This window comes from Chlamydotis macqueenii, chromosome 5 (genome assembly GCF_036417535.1).
Source record: "Chlamydotis macqueenii isolate bChlMac1 chromosome 5, bChlMac1.mat, whole genome shotgun sequence".
NCBI lineage: Eukaryota > Metazoa > Chordata > Aves > Otidiformes > Otididae > Chlamydotis > Chlamydotis macqueenii.
In genome coordinates, this window is record NC_141560.1 from 63,487,905 (window position 1) to 63,512,580 (window position 24,676).

General features: G+C 40.3%; 1 protein-coding gene and 1 long non-coding RNA gene across 3 annotated transcripts in view; both read right to left on the reverse strand.

Annotated features, from left to right (window-relative positions):
* HIPK3 (homeodomain interacting protein kinase 3) overlaps positions 1–24,676 on the reverse strand; it is a 76,668-nt gene that overhangs the window by 33,309 nt on the left and 18,683 nt on the right. The gene's annotated exons all lie outside the window — the stretch shown is intronic.
* Positions 16,969–20,348, reverse strand: LOC147600610 (uncharacterized). Its single transcript, XR_015258624.1, has 2 exons — positions 20,010–20,348; positions 16,969–19,263 (listed from the first exon to the last, which is right to left on the reverse strand). It is a non-coding gene; the product is annotated as an uncharacterized LOC147600610 (long non-coding RNA).

A 24,676-nucleotide genomic window follows, 5' to 3' on the forward strand; every position in this document is an offset into this window, starting at 1 on the left:
ATCCAAAATCTTGTGCCAAAACAAAAACCCAAGCTGAGCTGGTGAATTGTCCAGATTATTTCTGAAGAAAATCTAGCTTGAAATTATCTTGCTTGGAACAGAGATAGAAGTTAGGGCAAGCACAGGTCACTGTGGAAGACCAAGCAGTGAGGCAGGTGGTAACCACCAACCGGCCTCCACTTGAGGAGAGGATCAAACACCAGCAATCATTTCCAGCTCTGAACAAGTCTAAGAGAAAAATGAGAACAGCACCATGTGGGAAATTTCAAGGCCTCACAAATCAGAGATGCCAGATCTTAATTCCTCCTATCCTTTCCTTTGTTATTGCTGATTTTGTGGGAATATCAACCTCTAACTTTATAAGGGTCTGCATGGATTTGCAGTACCCAAACACACCAGCTGAAGAACAGAGAGGGAGTCTCTACAAAAGAGTAACAAGCCTGGCAGTATTTCCTTGTAGCATCCCTGTCAAGAATAGCAAGGCCTTGCAAGTCAGTTTTGTGTGAAGGCTTCTTGCGCTTTCATCCCTGATGACAACACTCCTACAACTAGGCTGAGGGTACAAAGTCACGGTGGTCCTAAAGAAGCAAGCTGCCCGATCCTGCTGTGAAGACCAAGAGGTCCCACCAGACACAGGGCAACGGAAAAAGATATCAGTTTCTGATATTGCTGATTAGCACGAATGTCTCATTTATTTATTTATATTTAAATGGATTCTTGCTTTAGCATAGTTCAGATAAAATACCAAAGAATACAAGGATATGGCTGTTATGTCAAGAACCATGTGAATCAGAATATATTACTTTACATTAACTAGCTATAAAAAAAAAAAACCAAAACCCAAACAAGAACAAAGGAAAATCCACCCTGAAGACACAAAGGAAAATTGCTTTCATTCTGCAGCAACGCTCGCAAAATCGTTTGCCCTCCACCACAGGGCAACAACACGCCTGCCTGCTGCAGGTCAGCAGCTCAGTCCCAAGAGTCTGGTAAACTATGAAACTACTTGAAATCATTTTCTAACACACATCTGTTGCACAACAGTTCTTCAGGTAGGCCTACTGCACTGGAAATGAACACACTACATAGATACCTGAGAAGGTATCACCTGCTCACATCCTTGTCCATCATGAAAAGATTTACTTTATTTTACTGCTGATGCACACAGTGATAATGTGGTGAAATTCTGTGGTGAAAATCTCACACTGAGATTTTTACTTAAAATTGCATTGTTTCAATTACAGAAAGCTCACCAAAAAAATCAACAAAAATATTCCTCAACAGGCAGAGTGATGTCATGTCATTTATTTCTCTCAGACTTCCAGATAATTCCGTATCACACAAACTAGTATGTTTATCTTATTTACCTTCCTAACAGTGCTCTACACAGTACTGGAGTAAGGCTTTCACGGTCTATTATCCTCACCTGTAGACTGAAAGCTGTTGCAGCGACACAATCCCACCCTCAATTAAAAATTTGTCAGAAGGAAAAAAAAAGAATTTGTCATTTTAGAAAAATGTCAGCATTTTCATCACAGAAAATGTATGCAGTAATACTGGATTATAAAAACATAGTCAAACCAAGACTCAAACACTGGCAACATGACATAAGGATAGACAGAGACAGTAAGTTCGTTAAAGTTGTTTTATTTTAAAACAGAAACAAGCAAAAGAATTGTAGGAAAACTTAACATTTAAAAATAACTTTATCAGATTAATAGTGACATTTGATCACTTGAAATTCAAATATCCAAAGCATATACAATAAAAAAAAAAAAAGTAGAGTCTAGCAAAAAGTCAAGTACTGATGGCACAGCTCCACACAGGAGATTCATGTCCTGTTCAGTAAATAAACACCAGAATTCATTTCACTTTGGATATTCCCCTATATAAAGTATCATATGGTTGCTTAACAGCTATGTCAGCTGTTAAATAAAAAAAAAAAAAGAATAGAAACATTACAAGAAATTTATGACAGAAAACCTACAGAGCAGCAGCTGGGGCAGGTGGATTAACATACATGACATTGAATCTGCTTTCTCAAGCTTACACTAGTAGAGACTTCTGGTGAATAAAATATTTTTAAACCCTTCTAGGTTCTAAATCTACTGCTAGATTCGTACCCAACAGATATATGTCTCGCATAATGTTTTTTGGGGATCTGTTGCTTCCATACAACAATGCCGAAAAATACACCCAACACAGAGTACGCATCGACGATCAACAACCTTGACTTTAATTTGTATACTGCTGTAGTGATTTATGATGCACTCGCAAGTGAACTGACTGGCTGACCTGGTGAGTTTTTCCCATACAAACTTCTATCATTAGACCCCTGGTGTAAATATGACACCACCAGAACAAGTCACATCCTCACCCATGGTTTAGCGATCCCACTAACATAACCATGGGGAAATACTGAAGAGCCTAAGCTTGGGCCACTACGGAAAATAATCTGTCAAGGCTCTGAAAAAACTAAGAAATTACATTAGAAAATTTTAAAGTTATCTATTTCCTCCCCACTGAATTAAACCTACAGACTGCTAGCGAGGAAAACTACACAAGTCTATTTTGGTAGGCTAGACTGTAAGACTTCAGCTTTCCAGTATGTCACATCACCTGCTTCCCACTGCCCTGCAGTTCGCTGAAAGAATCCATATACAACGCTCCCTTCACGGGTTTCACCCCAGCCTTAACCCCACCAGTACCAATTTGCTGGTTTTTCCCTTTTCTGTTCTCCCTAGCTACTTTTCCCTCTCTGCTGTCTTCTTATTTTTCTTTCCCGGGTATCTCATTTTAATTTATTTGTCCTTTCCTGTTGAAAGGAGAGCCTGTTTATTCTTAGAAGAGTTTCAGATCCTAAAATAAACTGCTTAACTGTGTATCTATTACATCCAGATTGATGTCACATCAGACCCTGACAACATGCTGCAACAGGAATGCGACTGCAGCAAAGAACTCCAGCATTTCTGCAAGCTCTGCTTTGCAAAGATTTTTAAAGTAACATTACACGCAAAAACATAACGCAGTATACCCCAGCATTAAAATGTAGGGTGGGTTTTTTTTTTTCCATTTATTCTTCTCACTAAACAAATGCTGATCTCATTTGTAAAGCGGTTCTTGCCTGGTATCTAATACTAAAAATCAGACCCTCTACCACCACACTAAAGAGGAGGAAATCAAGGTAACCAGATTGCACTGGGAATTCTTTTTAATCATGTTACAATTTTGCTGTCAGAGGAATAAAAAAAAGTTAAAAACAGGTAGTGCAGTTCAAAGAAAAAAGATAATAATGGGATCTAGATAGTAATTGGATAATAATGAGAGCCTTTCATCCAAGTAAGCCCTTTGAGTCCAGAACACTAATAATTGCACATAGCTCATTATTTATGGTTAAAAACTTCATTCTGTTCCCAAGACAGACAGATATCCACGTTAGGAAAACGCACACTTGTTGACAATATTCACAGAAGCAGCAAGGATCAAATAGACAGGGGCTTTCCCCTCATTTGCAGAAGTGCTGCTGCTCAAACAGGGCTGCAGTGCACCGATTGCTCAGTGCCTTCAGCTGCTGTTATATTTTAACTTTCGTCTCCAAGAGAAAAAGCAAAGGCAAGCTATTTTCATGACCCGCTCTTCTCAATGTACAGAGAAAATATTGCACAGAATTTCACAAGACGCTACAAGAAACTCTGCTGGCAAAGTGTGAGGAGCAATAAACATTTCCTGAACTTTTAAAATAATAGTAGTAGTTATTTCAAGAACACAACCGTCCTTTCATTTGAACTGTTAAAAATGCCTTAATAGAATACCAATAAAGATTATGAAGCACTCTTAAATATGACTTAAACTGAGAATTGACATACAAATCACATAAAATCCATAATCCATCTAAGTACCATACTATGTCAAGAATATATCCTAGCTTCAACCTCCAAACCATGCCAACTAAAAATCACTTTGAAATGCCAGCTACTAAAAAAATCACATAAATAAAACCGTTGGGAAGTCTGACTATTTCGTATGTAACATAAACTTTGGCCAAACCATGAACACTGCCCTAAAGGCTAACATATTGTAAGAATCTACACAGTTTACTGGGAACTCTTGATCTTTGAAAAGATGAAAGCTAAAGATTTAGTTAACAAATCTCTTCTAAAAAGGTATTTGTAATTTCCTTGGAGGTGTGGGGCATTAAGACTTGTTTTGTTTCCAGCATATATGAATTTTCCAAGGAAAAAAAATATCCTCAAATCAAAGCGTTAGCTTTCCTTAGTCCCACCAACTATTTTTGGATTACGTTGTCATACCACAAATTGATAGGACAAACTTTCAAAGGCCAGCCCTGCGTTATGTCATCGCTTTTTAGTAAGGCTCCCAACGTTGGCCTCGCAGTACCTTCACTAGTAGAGTTAGTATTTCCTTTGGAGTCAAGTTCATTACCTTTTCTGGGATTTTTACATCGTGTTTTACACTTTTAGGAAGAGATCAATCTAAAAATGTGAGTGTAACTTGCGTAAGTTAAAACTTGGAGGGGAAAAAAAAAGAAAAATCTCTTCTTGAAAGAAAAAACCTGTCTCCCAAAAGCAGCCCACTACTGCTCCGTTTCACCAATGTCCCGAGTTTCCTACCTGCAACAGGAACAGTCCCCCCACACACATGCTTCTATCCATGCGGGAAATCTTTGCATTTTACTTCTATGTTCAAGGACTTCTTGTAGATCTTTTTGGTCACTGACATTGGACAAAGATTATAGGTGAAATCAGACAGGATCATTATCATCAGCTCTGTGGGATTTTTCTGATTGTTGCATAACATGAATTTCCTTGAAGTCAATTTGTTGGGGTTTTTTTGTTTGTTTGTTTTCCTTGTGAAATCTTGATTTTAAGACTGACAGCAGTAAAGAGTCAACTTTTTATTGACTAGATACAAATAAGAAATTATAGTATCCATTAATGGGGTAGCAAAAACTATCACAAGCAGAGCAATACACTTAAAGAAATCCTTTGGCAGTAATCCCACTGCCAAGACAGACCTATAAATTTGTTTATAATTATGCAGGGAGAACTGCTGTCAACCAGCCTTGAAAAGGCACTATAAACAACATGTAAGTTAATGGTACTGCCGGGACATGAGTGGCAAAATTATCCATTATCAAGTAATCGTCAAGATGCTGGAATACCTGGAGCCTTATACAAAAATAACCTCTTGAGAATAAACAGTTAGAAACAAGAACAGCATCAGATCTACATCAAAATTGAAACAGAAAGGACTTAGAGGCTCGTAAGATAACCTTATGAGGAAAAGAGTCCATTAAGGTATAATGATAAATAAGAATATTTTCACCAGTCTCAGAATTAGACTAGATGATAGTTATAGACTTTTTTTTTAATTATTATTTTCTGGCTCTGACACTGCAAATGCCCTTAGGCAAATCAGCGTGTACTATGATTCAAGATTATTGATTTTTTTTACAAACATAAATAATGAAAAATAACCAACCGGGAAAGACACAAAACCCAGCAGACATAAAAAATCCCAAAAGCTGCATTTCTTGAAAGAAATTTTAATATGAAGATAAAAATCACTACAGTCTACAAAAAGTAAGCCAATGACTTATCAAGTCTTCGTACAGTGAAGTACCTAAAGACAAAAGCTGCTTTGGTGAAGTACCAAAGAAAGAGGTCTTTACCTACACTTGGAGATCTCAAGCAACTGTTTTCTGAAATAAAAGGCAAGATAGTCCGTTCCAAACTAGAGATCATTACATTCTGCTACCAGGATCCTCTCCAAGGATGGTCAATGTCATATTACAGTGTTTGCTTTGGGGCTTATTAAGCATCTTGTAGCAATAAAGTGCATTATCATTACCAAGTTTTCTCCCAAAGGTGGTTACAATTCCATAGAATAAGAAGTAATCACACACATCTTTGTAAGTTAGAAGAGCGTAGTAAGAGCGTATTTATGGACCTGCTGCAGTTAAACCTGATGTAAACAACTTTACATGGTTTATAAAACTATAGGTGTGAAGGCTTCTCAAAGATGCCAGAGCCATTTTTAAATCTTTTTTATTATATTAAACATGACAAAAATAGACTCCCTACCAACTGCATATCCCTGATCTCAGTCCCAGTTCACATGCAGTCCATACGAGCTGTGGCAGATGACTAGTTGCACTCACTCACTGCCATTATCTTTCAAATGTCAAAGCAGCGTGGTGAGCTATCAGAAACACCAACCAACCAACCTAACATGCATCAGCAGATTTCATCTGCTAAGATCGAGGGGAGGAGCTGTTCAACTTTGGTTGATTAGTTTCATTGGGGGAAAAAGAAAAAAAAAAACCTTACTGTCAGCCTCAAACATCTGAAACAAAAGGATGAAGGTCAAATGTTTTACATCTGGAAGGTTTAAGGACTCTACAGCACCATCTTCTAATAAAGAATGGCATGGCAACCTCACCAAGGCACTCTGCTACCAGCTCTACCAACTTCAAGAGAGCTACCGAAACCAGGCTTTTTTTCTAGAGAATAAGCACATACCTCACTGTGTTGTGCAATTTCTTATTCCCCACTGGTGCCAGTATACCCACTCAAATGAGACACAAGTGAAATCACAGTTTCTTTGTTTCACTGTTCAGCATAGAAAAAAAAAGTATGTTAAAAATCTATGAATTGACATCTATGAATTGAAGTTACAACAGGAATTAACAGTCAGTCAACCAGCTATCTTCTTCCTTCCAGCTGATGTGAACTGCTGCTTTACTGTTGAACCACTGCCCATAGCCCCAGGAGGGGAAGAGGATGGGAGCTGAGCTGTGTCCAGGGGAACTGCATGGTGAAAATTGACCCCTGGGGACATCCACTTAGCTAACAGGCAGGTAAAGTACAGAGCACTGGCTTCATAAACTTCTCCAAAGCATCAGCGTGTCTCAATGCAAGCTTGCTATGATTTAAAAAGCGGTGTATAAACGCAAGTGTAATTACAATTGTCATAACGTTTGGTATTTTCTAAATAGTAAACAGGAACAGGCAAAAACTAGCTGACAAAGTTAGCACTCCCATGCAGCAACGCAGCTTTAGATAAGAATGTTCTGAAATAAATAGCGGCCAAAGCTACTGCATTTGCTACCACTTCCATAAGGAGTTACTGCTGTGTCATAATCGTGTCAAAAAAAAGAAACCACAAAAATATCGAGGCAATGTTTACACATTGCATGATTACTTTAAAGGTAATTATTTCGCTAGAACATATGACTCGTATTTCCCTATGAAAGGCTCTCTACTTAACTGGATTAACACACTATTGATAGCTAAATTCCACTGCCGGAGGCTACTGTCAAGTCATCATTTCCAGAACAAACCTATAAGCTATTTCTTTATCCTGTGTGCGACTATTACAACAAGCTCATAATGAATTTGCTTCCAAAGTGCTCTAAAAAAACTGCTGCAAAGAACATTCAAGAGATGCATGACACAGGATTACCTGCTCTAATGAAATCAGACCGTCCATCAGTCACAGGTTGGAAGGCTAAGTACATTTTTGCAGGCAATCAAGAAATTAACATCTAATTTTTCAATATTGGCATTTTTTTTAGTTTAATGATGATGCAATTTTGATGCTATGAAAATTGACTATTGCTTAGAACTCAATTCCTAGATGTTTTCTAGGGAAAGCTCTGCATTCTCAGCAAACATTTCTCATGAAAATTGTTTATGTTTTTCCTGTCAAAAGCAACACCCACAGACAGGTACACTCACTTTCTCCACCCACTTCTCAAGATGCTTGGGATACATAGGAGATTTACTAACACACAGAGAAGTCAGCTAGGAGAGAACAGAAGCAGCCTAGCTCAAAATAACATTTCTGGCCAAACATGCATTCAGGTTAATGCTGCTGGGGAACACAGCCTGTACTGCACTGCTCACCATTGCAAAACCCTCCCTCTCACCTCCATTTCTGCAAGATGGTAACTCAGAGGTAAAGCAAGGAAGAGGAACTCCTCAGGCCTCCATTTTCATGCAGTCACCGAGAGCCATGTCAATCTAAGCAGACTTCTCTCTTTTTGTTATCTCATTCCCGTTTGTAACATCTAACTAAAATCATAAAGAAGCAAATTTGAAGTGGAGTCATAGCTTGTTCCTACTACACTTCACACAAAAAAGAATGGGTTTTAAAGTTAGGTTTAGTAACAGGAACAAAACAAAACAACAAAAGAAAACCCAACTTGTTTCAAATGGGGGAATTTTGAATTCTACTTCCTTCTTCCTCTCCCAGTAACACTCTGTTTCCTGACGTTAGTAACCCTGGGTGGGAGACAGAGTACAGGCGCTCCTAATGAAGGGCCCCAAAATGTCCTTAGGAAGGGCCAAAGGGGAACAACCAGAAAGGTTAAAGTACACAGGGAACACAATCCAAAGAAAACATTTTTGTTAGGGACAGGACAGGCTGATGTGCTAGCTGCAGACAAAGGACTTGGAAAACAAGTTACAGTTCCCTGATTCTGTACTGGCAGCAAGTACTACTCTGCTGTACTCAGAGCTGCTTAGAAAATTTCACGAAACCATCTTTCCAACTCAATTTACCCTATTTTCCCGAGTTCTTGCCTGGCTCAGCAACACCAGCCGCCAGCGATTGCATTTCAAAGCACTGGGCACTCATGCAACAAAATTGCCTGTTGCAGAGAAGCTCTGATCAGGACCTTTTTGTACAACCAATACAAAATCTACTTCATAAAACACAACCTGACTGTGGAGCTCCGCTGCTGGATTTCGCCATGTCAGAAGTCTGTGGTTTTCAAAAAACAAACAAAAACAAAAACAAACAAACAAACAAACAAACAAAAAAACAAAAAACCACTCCAAACCCAAAACAAACAAAAAACCCACAAAGCAAAACCACCTCTAATGTGCTACTAGACACAAAAGATCCAACCTAAGGAAGGTAGTGAGCTCAGACTGCCAGAGCTAGGAGAACACACTAGGAACTATGAATATAAATGTTCCTTCTTGCTCCTTGGCCTTTGCTAAGGCTTTCGCTCTTGGCCTTTACCAGAAACCTGACTGGATCTTTGATCATTCAGGGCTGGTTTTATATTCTTCGGAAGGTTATTAGAGGCTCATGTCTGTGTTCCGCAGCCCTTTGCCTCATCCCACCTTTTACTGAATGGGTTACATTTGATACAGGAGAAATAATGAGGTTAAGTAAAGAAGGAATCCCCTTCTACAAAGGAAAGGATATTGTACTGACATTTACATCTACTTGAAATACATTGTTTCACAGGAATGTGTGTCTAATAGTTATTTCTATTTTTGTGACATGTATCAAAAATATTACCCCGTAAGCATGCATTTGTTAGCTGTGCAAATTCCACAAATCAGGTTTCAAAGCATGACAAAGTTTTCACATTTTTCTTTGGCAAGTCATATGTGAGCCCAATAATGAAAAAAAAGACTATGGGTAACAGGAAAAAAAAAAAATTGAAATTTAGTTTTACTATAAATGAAAGGCCCAAAAGTTAAAATATTTTCTTTACAATCCTGTTTAAATTAGAAGTTAAGTTTCACAAAGAATAAAAAGAGACTGTGTTTAACTGCATCACAGATTAATACAGCTACCAGTTCTGTAGTGGAACATAATTGTCCATTCAATGCAAAAAAAAAAAAAAAAAAAAAAAAAAGCTGTAAATAAAGCAATGTACAACAGATTTAGAAAGAAAAAAAAAATATTTTTTGACTTCCAAAAGAAAATATTCTTAATTGCACATAGTCCCTTTTCAACTACTCCCTTTGCATTCCTCCCTCTTCCACACACTAAAAATTCTACCGTGCCATCGCCTCAAGTCGGCAAGAAGTGTGGGAAGAGCCCAATTGCGTAAGATGTTATTAAGGCAGCAAAGCTGGCTACTTAACCGAAGATACTTAAATACTCAAAATAATTACACAGATTAGCCAGCGACTCTCAGACCGGAGAGCTGCCTACCTGTAGCGTAATAAGGAGCTGTTCAAACACACCCTGCCCACACGCGTTCCGCGTTAGGTATCCGAGCCCTAAGGGCTGACGGCGGGAGACGCTGCGCCTTGCGTGTTTACCGTGTTTACCACAAGGCAGAATAAGACAATCCAAGCAGTGGAAGGTATTCCCCAACCACAGAACTAATGTTATATCAATAAGGTAAATACGTCTGCCCAAAAAAGTTGATTTACAGGCATAAAGTGTTTTTTCTTCAGAGCAGAACAGCAGGAACTTGAAGTCCTAATGTTACCTAGCAGTACTGATATCCCTAAAGATATGCTCAAGATGCTGCGGTTAAAGGACAGTGCCTAGCAGAAATACGTGAAGAATTCCACATGGCAGTCCTTCACATGTCAAGCACCAGACTGTATTTTAGAACAATCTGGGCAGATTTTAATTTTTCAGACACTTCATCATAGGCTCAGAGCTACAGAAATTTGGCACATAATACTATATACTAGTTAAAGCAAATAAGACATTACAAAATATTTGTTTTTACTAGGCAGGGTAAAAAAAAAAAAAACAAAACCAAAACAAAACAAACACAACAGGAGAAAAATTAAATACAGCAATGCACTGCTCTGAGAAGGCAGTTCTCTAAGTACAGGTAATTACAGCTACAGTTATCTTGACATGATCCTGTACATACACTCTCTTCCCATTCCCCAATACATTTTTGGGTGGGGATGTCTTTTGCTTTTGGGGGGTCCTGGGCTTTTTGTTTGTTCGCTTATTTTGGTTCTTGGGTGGAGGTCTTTTTGTTTGGATTTTTGTTTCTTTGGGTTTTTTTTAATGGGTGTTTTGGTTTGTTTTTTGGGTTTTTTTTTTTGTTTGTTGGTTTTGTTTTTTTTAAAAAAAAAGGTCCCTGCCCTGCCTGCACAGATTTCAATTCTTGCAGCGGCAGTGCCAGCCATGAGAAGCGAGCATTGAGCAATGAGCTGGAGAGAGAACTAAGAACACAGGCTCTTAGTAAACATCAGGAAATCATTTCCATTTTAGAAGTCAGAAAGCTTTTCACACATTTCTCTATACGTCTTTGTGCCAGATTCTGCTGAGGAAGAGAATCTGCTGTAGTGCCAAACAAATGTGAACAAGCCTATCAACAACCACTGGACTTAATTATACTTAGTTGTTGCTGTTTTTTCAGATTTGCGCTACTTCTCTCCCCAGGCAAGAATGAACAACCCTAGACCCCTAGATCCTCCTACAACATGCAAGGGCAACAAGCATATTATTTAGTTAGCCCAGAGCTACACACATGCTGACTAGCTAGATGGCTACTGCAAAACAGCAAGGATACAAGTAATTTCTTCCCTGCAGGAATCACTGGTTTGAGTCATCCCTCTGCTCGGCAGCTGCTGCTCATACCGCCCATACCGTAGTGGCACCTTCAGGACTTTCATCTGCTGTCAGATTTGAAGTACTCACAGGTGTTGGTGGTATTGGGACAAACATACATTAACAAGTCAGCCAAAAAATAAGCCAACTATAAATTTCTTTTAAAAATCCCCACTAGATTAGACCCGCCCAGCAACCACCTTATTTCCTATGGCAGGAGTTTCTTGCATTATCCACTTTAGAACTGCAACTGCAGGCACCCAAGTGTCCCCTCCAACAAGCTGGTCACGGTTCATCTTCAAAACGGGTGCTTGCACTTGTCCTCACAGCTCACCACTGGAAAGTTACAGATGCAACATACGCAGAGAAACTTCAGAGATTTATCAGTAACCATTCTCTAAAGATTAATGAAAAGTCAAAGAAAACATTCAAAGAATCTTTAAGAGGAACTACACTGACACAGTCTGGTGCAGAAGAAAAATTAAGCCACATCAGTATTAATTTAGGAACTGATGAATGAATCTGCTCAGATGACCACCATTAAGCTGCCATTAAACTACAAAATACTGCAATTTCTGATTTGCTAATACACATTGGCACTGCCTTTCATTTTTGCTTTCACCTCAAACCCCATTAAGTCAGTTGCTTAACAAAAAGTTTGACTCACAAAAGAGCGAATTCTTTCTTATGGCATAGCCCTAGGAAAAAAAGCTAAGATATGGGTAACATATTTGAAATGTATTTATAAACGTCTGATGAAAAGTTAAAATCAAAGCACAGCAGCAAGGGGAAACAAGTTGCTGATCTGACTCCATGCATGCTTAAGACACACAAGCAATGCAATTCGCGAACAACAAAGACTCAGGGCACGCACACATGTAACGCACTGCAGGGGGATGTATACAGAAAACATAACCACATCACCACACATTTTGTTACACAGTCCCTGGCTTTCCAAACGGTGTGCATTAGTCCCACTGCTGTGGAACAGCACTGGAATCAACCAGGGAGTCCAGCCCCATTCCGGCCACTCGCTCCAGCACAAGCAGGCAGGTTTCTGGTTCCTCTCCTCTCCCCGTTCTAGCACCACACCGGTTCCAGTTTGTTTCTAAGCCAAGCTCTTTGGGAGCCATCCTGAAGACGCCTGACGAGTCATTCCCTGGCGCATGTTTGAGCGTGCCACGGGCAGACAGCGTCGCCTATTTCGCAAACTGTGGCGGCGGGACGTGCTGCTCCTTCACAGCGCTCGCCCCTGCGGTGTCTCAACACACCTGCCCTGAAGCATCAGCCTGGCACCTGCCATCAGAAACGTGTGGAAATCCAAAACAAGCCCCATGCACAAACTAAGAAATAGCAGGTCTCCTGGGTTGGGAGGGGGAACAGTAGTAATTACAAAGTAATTAACTTTTAGTAGAAGTTTCATTCTGTCAGTAAAGGACAGAAAGGGCTGAGCTTACTGTTCTGTGTTTGGTATTCCTAATTCATATAACACGGTCTTCCGTGAAACGGTTAAAGTTGGTAAAGATTATTTATCTTGGGGGAATATGACCTATATACACTGGCTGTTAACCTAATGATTTAACGAGTATTACACCGGAATTTGTTCATACAAACCTGCAAGAGTCAGCCAGTGGTCTCACGTAAGCTTGATCCTCCATGCGCACAGAATGAAAATGCTGAAGTGCCAAAAAAACCCCTACAAAACAGGAAACCACATACGGGCATGACCTCCATCCAATCTCGTAAATCTGTGCTAAATATCAGACTAAGTTTTGGGGTTTCTCTTTTAATTTTACAGTACATACCTCTGTGTTAGAACAGGAGGGGGGAAAGTCATTTGCTAGCATTTGCACATAGGCTAATAATGATGCTACAGACAGAAATAGGAAGAAAAAGGTGTTTCTCATATGCAAATGTTTAATAATCATAGCTAGCGTAATCTCAGAACAACCAGAGATGAAGCAAAATAAAATTAGTACTAATTAGGTTTGGCAATCCTGAAGTTGTTCTCTCAGCAAGGCAACTGTATGGCTACAAACTGACTTTCCCAAACGACACGTGGCACCACTCCATGAGCAACCACCCCTGTGGAACAGTAATTCAGAGGGCAGGGTGGAGTACTTGGAGTACTCAAGGATCACCTCCTCCAAGTTCAGGAGCAATGCATCCCAACAAAGAGGAAAGCAGGCAAAAAGGCCATGAGGTCTGCATGGACAAACAAAGAGCTCCTTGGACAAACTCAAACACAAAAAGGAAGCCTACAGAGGGTGGAAGCAAGGACAGCCTAGAAGGAGTACAGAGAAATTGTTCAAGTGGCCAGGGATCACGTAAGGCAGGCTAAAGCCCTGACAGAATTAAATCTGGCCAGGGACATCAAGGGCAACAAGAAAAGCTTCTATAGGTATGTCAGGGATAAAGGAAGACTAGGGAAAATGTGGGCCCTCTCTAGAAGGAAATGGCAGACCTCATTACCCAGGACATAGAGAAGATTGAGGTACTCCACAACTTTTCTGCCTCAGTTTTCACTGGCAAATGCTCTAGCCACATCACCCAAGTTGCAGAAGGCAAAGGCAGGGACCGAAAGAATGAAGAACCGCCCACTGTAGGTTTGAGAACATCTAAGGAACCTGAAAGTGCACAAGTCTATGGGACCTGATGAGATGCATCTGCAGGTCCTGAGTGAACCTGGCAGATGAAGTTGCCAAGCCGTTGTCCATCATATTTGAGAAGTCATGGTAGTCTGGTGATGCTCCCACTGACTGGAAAAAGGGAAACATAACTCCCATTTTTAAAAAGGGAAACAAGCAAGACCCAGGGAACTACAGGCCAGTCAGTCTCACCTCTGTGCCTGGGAAGATCATGGAGCAGATCCTCCTGGAAACCATGCTAAGGCACATGGAAAATAAGGAGGTGATTGGTGACAGCCAACATGGCTTCACCAAGGGCAAATAATACCTGACCAGTATGTTGGCCTTCTACAACAGGATTACAACATTGGTGGATAAGGGATGACCAACTGACATCATCTACCGGGACATGTGCAAAGCACTTGACACTGTCCTGCACCACACCCTTCTCTCTAAAATGGAGCAACATGGATTTGACAGACGGACCACACAGTGAATAAGGAATTGGCTTGATGGTCACGCTCGAAGAATTGTGTTCAACAGCTCGATGTCAAAGTCAAGACCAGTGACAAGTGGTGTTCCTCAGAGGTCAGTATTGGCACCAGTGCTGTTTAACATCAGTGACATGGACAGTGGAATAAAGTGCACCCTCAGAAAGTTTGCTGATGACACCAAGTGTGGTGCCATCAATATGCTGGAAGGGAGGGATGCCAGCTAGAGGGACCTTGACAGGCTGGAGAGGTGGGCCCATGCAAACCCCATAAAGGCAACCAGGCCAAGTGCAAGATCCTGCACATTGGTTGAGGCAATCCCAAGCACAAATACAGGCTGCGGAGAAAAGGGATCAAAAGCAGCCCTGAGGAGGACTTGGTAGTGATGGTTGATGAGACGCTCAACATGAACCTGCAATGTGCGTCTGTAGCCCAGAAAGCCAACTGCATCCTGGGCTGCACCAAAAGAAGCATGGCCAGCAGGTCAAGGGAGGTAATTCTGCCCCTCTACTCCGCTCTCGTGAGACCCCATCTGCAGTACTGCGTCCGGCTCTAGAGACCGCAGCGTAAGAAGGACACAGGTCCAGAGGAGGGCCATGAAGAGGAGATCAGAGGGGTGGAGCACCTCTTCTATAAGGACAGGCAGAGAGAGTTGGGGTTGTTCAGCCTGGAGGAGAGTAGACTCTGGGGAGACTTTATAGCGGCCTTCCAGTACCTAAAGGGGGCCTGCAGGAAAGCTGGAGAGGGACTTCTGGCAAGTGCATGTAGTGATAGGACAATAGGGTATGGCTTTAAACTGAAAGAGGGTAGGTTTAGATTAGATACAAAGGAAGACATTCTTTACTGTGAGGGTGGTGAGGCACTGGCACAGGTTGCCCAGAGCAGTGGTGGCTGCCTCATCCCTGAAAGTGTTCCAGGCCAGGCTGGATGGGGCTTTGAACGACCTGGTCTGCTGGAAGGTGTCCCTGCCCAGGGCACAGGGGTGGAACTAGATGATCTTTAAGGTCCCTTCCAGCCTAAACCATTCTGTGATTCTACCTGGGCACAAACAACACACACCAATTCCTGATTATTCTTCCGTGTAATACCCTACAGTGTTGCAGTTTTTTCCCTAGTTAGACATCTATCAGGTTCCTAACTTTTTTGGTAGTTTTTTTAACAATTGAGCAACTGCTACCTATATTAAACACTATGCTAAACAGGAAAATTACACTGAGCAAGATAACACTAGGGACACAAAAGAACAGGATTGTGTGTCAACTCAATGAGAGAGGAAACTCATACAGTTCATCTACTACTAAGGCAGAGAGAGCAGTAAAGAAAAAGCAAGAAATAAAGTGCAGTATCAGTTAAACACCTGACTTTTGGTAGTGCCAGTCTCTACAGAAATTACTCAGCATAATCAGATGGTCATCAACTCCAACTACAGAGCTTTCCGAGCTACTTTCCTGGACAGAATTCTTTGATTTAAGAATACTTTCTTGGTGGAAGCTGAAATAATTCAAGGCTAGATGAAAACCAAAGCACAGTCAGAAGCTACATCATATAACCTACAAATTTTATCTTCCTGTTTTACTTTCTAGGGCTTGTTACCAAAAATGCTGAGACACTCTGCTCCACTTTTAGCTACTCTTCCACAGAGGTAAAGTGTCCAAAACTGGTTGCATCTCCACCCAAAGCTGTACCCAGTGTGATTGTCTCATGATGGGAATAGCAAATGCATCAGTGTACAGACACCATCCTGCAATGCCCCGGGCTACTGCCAGAAACCAGAGGAGCAGCTGGGAGGTCTCTCCAGCCCTGCTGTCACCCACTGTTAGCAGCCAACGCAGAATTCATTCATCAGGTAGTTCTCTGGAGAAGCCAAAACCCGATGGTATAGCCTCTGGATTCACCATAGGACAAAGTTCAAAACTACAGCCACTTTACTGAACTCAAACTTTGCCACACAGAAGATGCAGAAGATGTTTTAAATGCATCTCAGAAACCATTCTTATGGCGAGGATGGGATGGGCGTGTGGAAGCGGTGATGAAAATTTCCAAGATGTTAAAAACACTCTTAACTAAATATACAGAGCCAAATAGCACACTTTATATAAAGAAATACACACTAGATCTTGAGCTAAAACAGTACTGGATGGCAGGATGCGAAAGATTAATTACCAAGACAGAGAAAATTAACAGCTCAAAAATTTAAACATTACTGGGGTTCAAAAAAGCACTCAGCACAACACCCAGTGCTATTAGTACAAACACTTTTGACATCAGACCTTTTTGGCAAGTATCAGTAAGTGCTACTACCAATTTGTGACCTACAGCATAGCCTAACAACTCAAATCAATTTTCAAAATTATGACATTTTTCAGTTGATAATACTATGGCAATATGCAGTTTAAAAGCTTCATATAGTGTTACATTTATATCAAAGCCTTGTACGTAAGCAATGTAAAGCACCTGGGTTTTCAGAAAAGTTATGAAATGCACATATCCAAAAACAATCTGAGAAGTAAGTTTTATTGAGAGAAAGTAATAAAAAATAATGAAAAAAAAAACTGTTTTAAGTCAATTTCTAGAATCAATTTTGGACAATTAAAAAAACATTTTACATTCACATTGGTTTTGAACCTGCAACATCAAAAAAAAGTTCAGTTGTGTTCTGTATGCATTTATACATAAACAGGATACTGATACAGATGCTAACGGAACGGCTCTATTTCCAAGATCACTTACATGCACTACACCTGAAACAATAAAGCATGCTCTCATGAAAGATTTCACCTTGAAATATCTGGTGTTTTTACACATTTTGAACTCTTTAGTATTGAATGACTGACTCTAAGGGTGAGAACCTATCATTCTCAGAAATATCCTGTAAGGCATTCAAAATGCTGTTAATTCAGCTACAGTGCCATTATGAATTCAGGGAATCACGTGAAGCGATGACATTTTGTGAGAGATTGCTGTGCTGTCCTGGGACAACAGAAACATCCTTGTTATTTACAAAGGGGAAAATGGCAACATTTGCAATAGTCCTTAAAGTGCAGAACAAAATTCCACAAACATTTGATGTTTAGCACCAAGAAAGCTTCCTGTGCAAACAAACTTTATGGCTACATCTCAGTTGCACACAAACAGCACAACCTTCAAACTGCTCTGTTTCCCAGCTTTAGGCAGTTTTTAACACGCTAGGCCCAGCACAGCATACCTCATGAAGGGAAGAGGGAGAAATCCTGAATCCCATGGAACATTTGACATGAGTTTAACATAGAAATGAGAAGGGGTTTGACTTGCCTGCTCTGAAGACGCACTGCGACTATCTTTCCCCACCTCCCTCAAAGAGTAAGGGCTTCACAGCCAGGCTCCTACGCTGCTGTAGTCCAGATAATGTAGTGCATTTTACAGAATGCATAATAAATTATTATTAATATTAAATTCCAGATACCATGCATTTCCAAATAAGCTATTTTTATTAATTTATCCTTATGCATTGAGAAAGACATTCTGGATATAATTCTGACTTTATCTTCATGGCTAGTAAACAAAGATTAGACTTCTAGAAGCACAAGGAAATTAAGTGAACTCCAATGTATTCTGAATTTACTATCACTTAAGCGGGTCTTCACTAAGAAGCACGGATGTAGTTGATTTTCCACTATTTAGCAGGCTAATGGTCACATTTTGGTGTTAAGACATGAGAGGTGAAGTCTGCCTGCAATCACACCATGCCGTATAACAAGCTGGACAACACTGCAGAGTCAGAAGACAACACTTCCCACTGTCCATCTTCCGTGGAGGCTGAGCACTACCAGCTTGGGCTTCTGCCCACTCCCAACAACGAGCAGATGGGACAAGAGGCCATAGCATCGCCTCCTCTCCCACATACTTTGCAACTACACCTGCACGGAGATTCAGAGTTCTCTTAAATGCTTCATAGGGATAAAAACGATTTTACTTTTCACCTCACCAGCACAACCTTCTCTGCATAAAGACCCACCTACTCACAAGTACTACTGGTTTAAATTACATTATGCCTGCCCTTTAATCAGCTGTTGCTGTTCAATTACCAACAAACCAAGAGTTTTAATCAAAATAGCACTTCACATGCTCTTACAGTAACATCATAGTTTCAAAGTGCAACTGCTTGAAAATCTTATCTGTGAAAAGCTTTTGACTTGCTTCCTCCAGCCCCATACTCCAATTTCACTTGTTAGAAGATATTTTATTAACAATCCAAACACAAATCCCTCAGAAAATATTAGCTTGTACCATAGGATCAAGGATCTTCAAACATATGGTAGGAAATTTGACAATATGGACATTTTGGACAAGATTTTCATATGAAATTTTAATTTTACTTAATTACATCCCAAATACTTATTTTTATGTCAGACATTAAAATTTTCCAGTTCATACCAGAACTCACAGAAGCATTTTTTCTCGTCACTGGTTTGTTTTTTAATCGCAATACTATTTCATTGTTGGGTTTAGCCTGAACCAGAACAAGTGTTAAATGTTTTAAATGCGCCCACGTTATCCACTTGCACTCATTCAACCTGCTTGATTTTTAGATCAACTGAGGCAGTCTGCCTTCTGTGGCTAATGGAACGAGCCCCCAGCTGTGGTACACCCTTTCCCTTTCACAGGCTGTGTCAGCAGCGTAGCGGCTCCACCAATCTTCATGTACTCAACCGTGCAGAAGACAACTTTTCCCCCATGTCTGCTTCGTCCTCTTCACTCATGTTGGATGCTGTGAGCGGATGCAGAAGGTAGCCTTCACCCACAAAACAGCTTTCCTTTGAAGACAAGATGCCAGATGGAAGAGACAGAGGCTGATGTATAGGCCTCAATTTTAACCACATTGATTTAGATCTAGCACTACCTGCTCGTAGCTAACACTGATATTTTCTGCAATTAAGATATCCAATATATTTTAATGTGTGAAAAATAACAGCTGCTTCCCAAAACTTAACCTATGGCAAACTTAGGTCTATCATTCAACCTCAAAAAGAACCCCTAAATACAGCAACATCAAGAGCTCTTTCACCTTCAAGATTATTAAAGAATTTCCCTTCTGTTCAAACTGAAGCAATCTAAAGACCAAGAGAACTATCACCTGAACTTCTGATTTAAGCTGTTGCTCCTGCCATTGCTATTAACTTGAAATCTGGGCTGACATTATTGGAATCTCCAGCAGGTACATGGTACTTTCGAATACTTCATCTGTTATCCCAGCTTACGTTACTTGGAAAATCTCTAGCTCAGAAAAATGACCAACTTTAATTAAAAAAAAAAAAAAAAAGTTGACAATTTACAGTAACCTTGCCATTTTTTCCACAGCATGCAAAAAACCCCACCCCATTACCAAAAAATCTACTCTTATTTTCTGCTTCTATGAACAGATAATAACTAATAAGGTATTAGAGACCACGTTATGTTGACTAGAAAATAATAACATAATTGAAATGACATTTGTTATCAAATAGTTATATAAGTATGAAGTTACGATGAGCTTAGATTGCCACTCCTGAAGGGTACTTACAATAGTTTTGGTTAGGTCCTAGTAATCATGAAACAGAAGTTTAAAATAGGAAGTCAATTAAACAATTAATGAACACTATGCAAAAAGTGCAAACAAAATCTTGCCAAATCAATAAAGCAATCTGTTCGCAGACACAAGCCACAAAACCTTATCTTGACATGAAGTTCTGTTTGCTCAGATAAGAAAATAAACCAGCAATCACAGCTCTGCAACTTTAAAGGTGGAAAAACTTGTTAAGTGTCCCAATTCACATGTAGTAGCAATTCCTTACATTATCAGGACTCTTTTCTTACATATACACTACTGACAGTAACCATGCTCGCAAGTAGAGCAGCTGACTTTGAACATGCTGACCTTGAGCAAGCAAATGACCTTAGCAGCATGTACTTCTGGCTTATTTCATTGCGACAGCGAAACAGCCTCACCATCTATAGTAGTCTAGAGGCTCTGGCCACCACCCCTGACTATTTTAAGATATCCCAATACACTTCAGTGATGCACAGTTCAAAGTGATAGAATAACATCTGCTAGCATGTTGAAGTGCAAGTTGTTTACAGAAGCATTTTTAGCTTGTTCTGGTACTGGGCTTCCCTAACTGACAGAAAACTCAAATTATTAACAGTGCTTTGCGTCCTGTTTAAACACCTAAAATCCCAAATTTAAAAAAATAATATTGAGCAAGAATTTTAGGCATTGTGAAGGGAGAAAAAACGAGACAACCCACTCTAGATAAAGCTTATTTAGAAACTTCAAGTATGTGACAGCGATGGATGGACTTGAAAAAGCAGCTGCTTCCTGAGATGTCAGTTTTGCATTATTTCTTCCCTTGGTCATCCCTTTAAAGAAAATCTGTATTCAGATAAGAATTTACTTGCATACAAGTTTTCAACTGATATTTTAAGCCTATGGAAGTTGTATGTTGATCTGATGTTACGAGACAATAACTGACAAGTTACTCTGATACAATAAACATGTTACTCATGAAGTTGTAATACCCCATCATGCTGACAATCCTTGACTACAAAAAGAAAATATTCAGTTTAAACAGAAACACTCTAGGGAGGTACTGTCAGCCTGCGTTCTCTGAAGTCCCTGGAGAGACAAGGGCTATATCTAACAAAGACCAGCAAGAAAACAAGCCTCTCCAGGAATTTATGGCCATGAGAATTTATTTCAGATTTTGAAGGAATGTGCATAAGAAAGTGGGAGAACAACACATCAAATAAATTTCATAAACTTAAGGGAGGAATAAACCACTGACAGCTTATGCTGGTTTTGTCTGAAACTAAGTATGAAGTGGAAAAAGTCACAAATAAAAAGCTGTCCTAATGCAATAGCCTCAGAGCACACACAGAGCCCTCGCTACAGCCCAGCCCACGACAGTAATAAAGCCAGAGAACTCAACTACTTTATTCTTTTTCCAAAACTCTTTAAAGCAGAAGATTACACTGAATCAAGTTACTCCTCTGAGCTACAGCAGAACTGACTGTGCGAGTGAAATCAATGTCAGGACCACAAGACACAATGATTATCAGTCCTCCATCCTCTCTGATCCTCCATGGGAGAGGAGGGTAAGAGGAGGGGAGGGAGAAAAGCCTGCTCTCATCCAACAGGAATACATCCAACACCAATTTTTCCATCTCTCTGAGCTCTGCTGCAACACTAGTGACATTTGGCATTTTGTCTGGAACAACTCTGATTAGCAACTATCCTTAGTTGGAAAGATATCACTGTCTGATTCAGGAACGAGTTGACTCCAGTGAGTGTGTCTACTCACATCATTTGCTTTTCCTTATGGGCACACTGCTGAATAACTAGGATCGTATTTTACTGCTGTCACCAGCACAGCAGAAAAACATTCCCAAGCCTTGAGTGTCTCTTAATAACCAGACACCTTCCTTTCTGCCAGGATCACTCAAGTTGTCCATTAGCCTACCGCAGGTTCAGCTGGTGCCCCATTTTATATGGAGATCAATTATACTGCTTCCCATTCATTTCATTTTCCCCATGAATTTGGCTATGCTAAACAGCAGTTTGTGTATGGGCCACCAGATGCCAAGAGGAACATCCTTCCATCAGGAAACTGAGTGCTTGTTCCAGAAACATATTTTCAGTAAAATTCCCATCTATGCTCTAACAGCAGTATAATCTGACATGGTATGATGAAGTAGATGTTTTCTTTGCAGACAGGAGGCAAGAGACAGGAAATGTAACTGTTGGGGCAGCTACACAAGCAACTGGAGCAGTGACCACTCAGCTCCCTTTGGAGGCTTCGCATAAGGAGTGCACAACAAAGTAACAGACTCACACCTACAGCTGTGATGGCTCCTGTTAAGTCCACAGTATTAGAAGGATTTTATGAATGATGTTTTATAAGGTTTACCAAAGTTTAATTTTCAAAATCTTCTCCTTTAGGAAGACAACCCCAAATTTAATCAACAACAAGGTGATTTTCCTTGAAAAACAATTGAGGAGTAACTCCTCCCAATCAACAGCAAGCCCTAGAAATCATGAAGCTCTGCACACACAAACACTGCTAGAGCTCCCCCTTAGCCACCTATGCTCCAAGTGCAATGGAAACACGGCGATGTGTTTTATGAATTCAGCTGGTGCTACAGCCAAGCAACCAGGGAAGAAAAGCACTGGAGAAGAAAGAGGCTTCATCACTACCAAACCCTGCCACGTAGATGGAATTATGCACCCCTTAAACACAGTTTTATCCCCTCCAAACAACAGTCGATGTTACAAACAACAGAGATGTGCAGAAGGCATCACCAACCGTCATCTAGGTATCAGCTAACCAGTAAAACAGAACCCTCAACCACTGGTGTTGCACACAGCTGTTTCAAAAAGGGGAAATTCTGTTTCAAGAGAAGTTCCTCTGCAAAAACAAAAAAAAAAAAAACAAAAAAAAAAAACCTTCTGGAGGGAGTACCAGAAGAAAGAAGAGATCTGCTGCGAAACCAGACCTAAAGAGTTCTCTCTGAATGCAAAATGCTGAGAAGGCCATTGCTTCTCACAGTCACAGAAAGGAAAGGAACCCAGCTCCCTGAAGCAGATGGGCAAGACCTTGATCATTTCAGGGAGAGGAGACTCTTGGAGACTACTGCTTCTTGGAGCCTGTCATTTCAAAGCCCCTCTTCTCACACCTGCTTCCCTAAATACATATCACCTCAGAACAGAGGCAAAGCCAAGGAAAATGACTTTCAGAGGGAAACATCATGCCCTGGGAAAACTTATTGACTCACTAGATGAACGTAAGACAACAGACTTAGAAGTGTGTTGATTCCCCTCTTCCGCAGCCTGCACCATGCGATAAGGGGAAAAGAAGCTTTTGATTTTGGATGCAACACTCACCTTTTCATGATTTGAGGCAGAGCTGACCAAGAGGAAGGACAGCAACATACTTATCATAGCAATTCCATATATGACAAAAGCTTGATCACCTACACTGGATGCAAGGGTGTTTTTCTTTTTAAAACATATACACTGCCCAGTTATTTACCCACTTAGATCACTCATAAAAGGTCAACAGTCTTAATGCGTGAGGCCAGCAGCAAAGAAAAGGCTTCAAATACCAGATCTCCCTAGCCCACAGCTATTAAAATCCAGACCAGCATAAAAGCAGCACGTAAGCACAGACACCACAGACACTGTCTTTTAGGGAAAGAGTATTCAGAATAACACGTCATCTTTAAAACTAACCAACAAAAAAATCTGTGACTTAAGATAGTGTACTGTGGTTAGTATTTGTTTATATCCATACTCTAATTTCTGGCAATAAATAACAGCCAGGAGTTTCCAAAAGGTAATGAAATGTCAAAAAGTATTTTTATACTTTTTTTTTAACCATTTTTGCTTGACAAAGCTGAAATAGAAACAGGAAAACATCAAATTATTATCACTCCACCCAGTTTGTCTCCATTTTTCTGTTTACATTCTTTTCAAATTCAATTAGTTTTACTTAATTATGATCTCTCCTCATACAAAAGCACTGTAATGTCTCCAATAGCCATCATCATGTCACCTCCTCTTCTGCCACAGACTAAGGTAAGGTAGTCAGTCCATTATCCATTCACCTGGCTGTATTACATTCCCTGCCTTCAGTCCTAATCCTCTTATTACTTATTTTTCCAATTGATTACTCATTTCCTCTTACAGATGTAAGATACTGATAATACCATTCAAAATAAACAACACAACATTAGACTGTTTGTTGTGTTCTCCATTCCCATGGCAATTAGCTGACAACACTTCCATGAACAAGGAAAAAAAAAAAAAAAAAAAGTGGTGATGAGATCTGGGGGGGGGGAACCAACAACAACAAAAAAAAAAAAACAAAAAACAAAAAATGAACCACTTATTCACTTTTGCAAAACTTCTTCATGGGTTTCTCTTGAGCATTCAATGTACGCCTCTATAGACACTGGTGGGCATACTTTTTCCACAGAGAAAGTGAAAATCCTGTTCTTGAAAATGACCATGGCCTAACTTAACAGTGCTTCAGAAATAACCATTCCTCTCTCCTCCCCAGGCTGCCTCCCTCCCTCCTCACACTGGCATGGGCACTCCGGTGAGAGAGAGACGCGGGGTGAGCAGAACGAGGGACACGGATGAAGTCAGCATCATCCCCGGAGCAGGACAGCACCAGCATTGCAGGGCTGAGG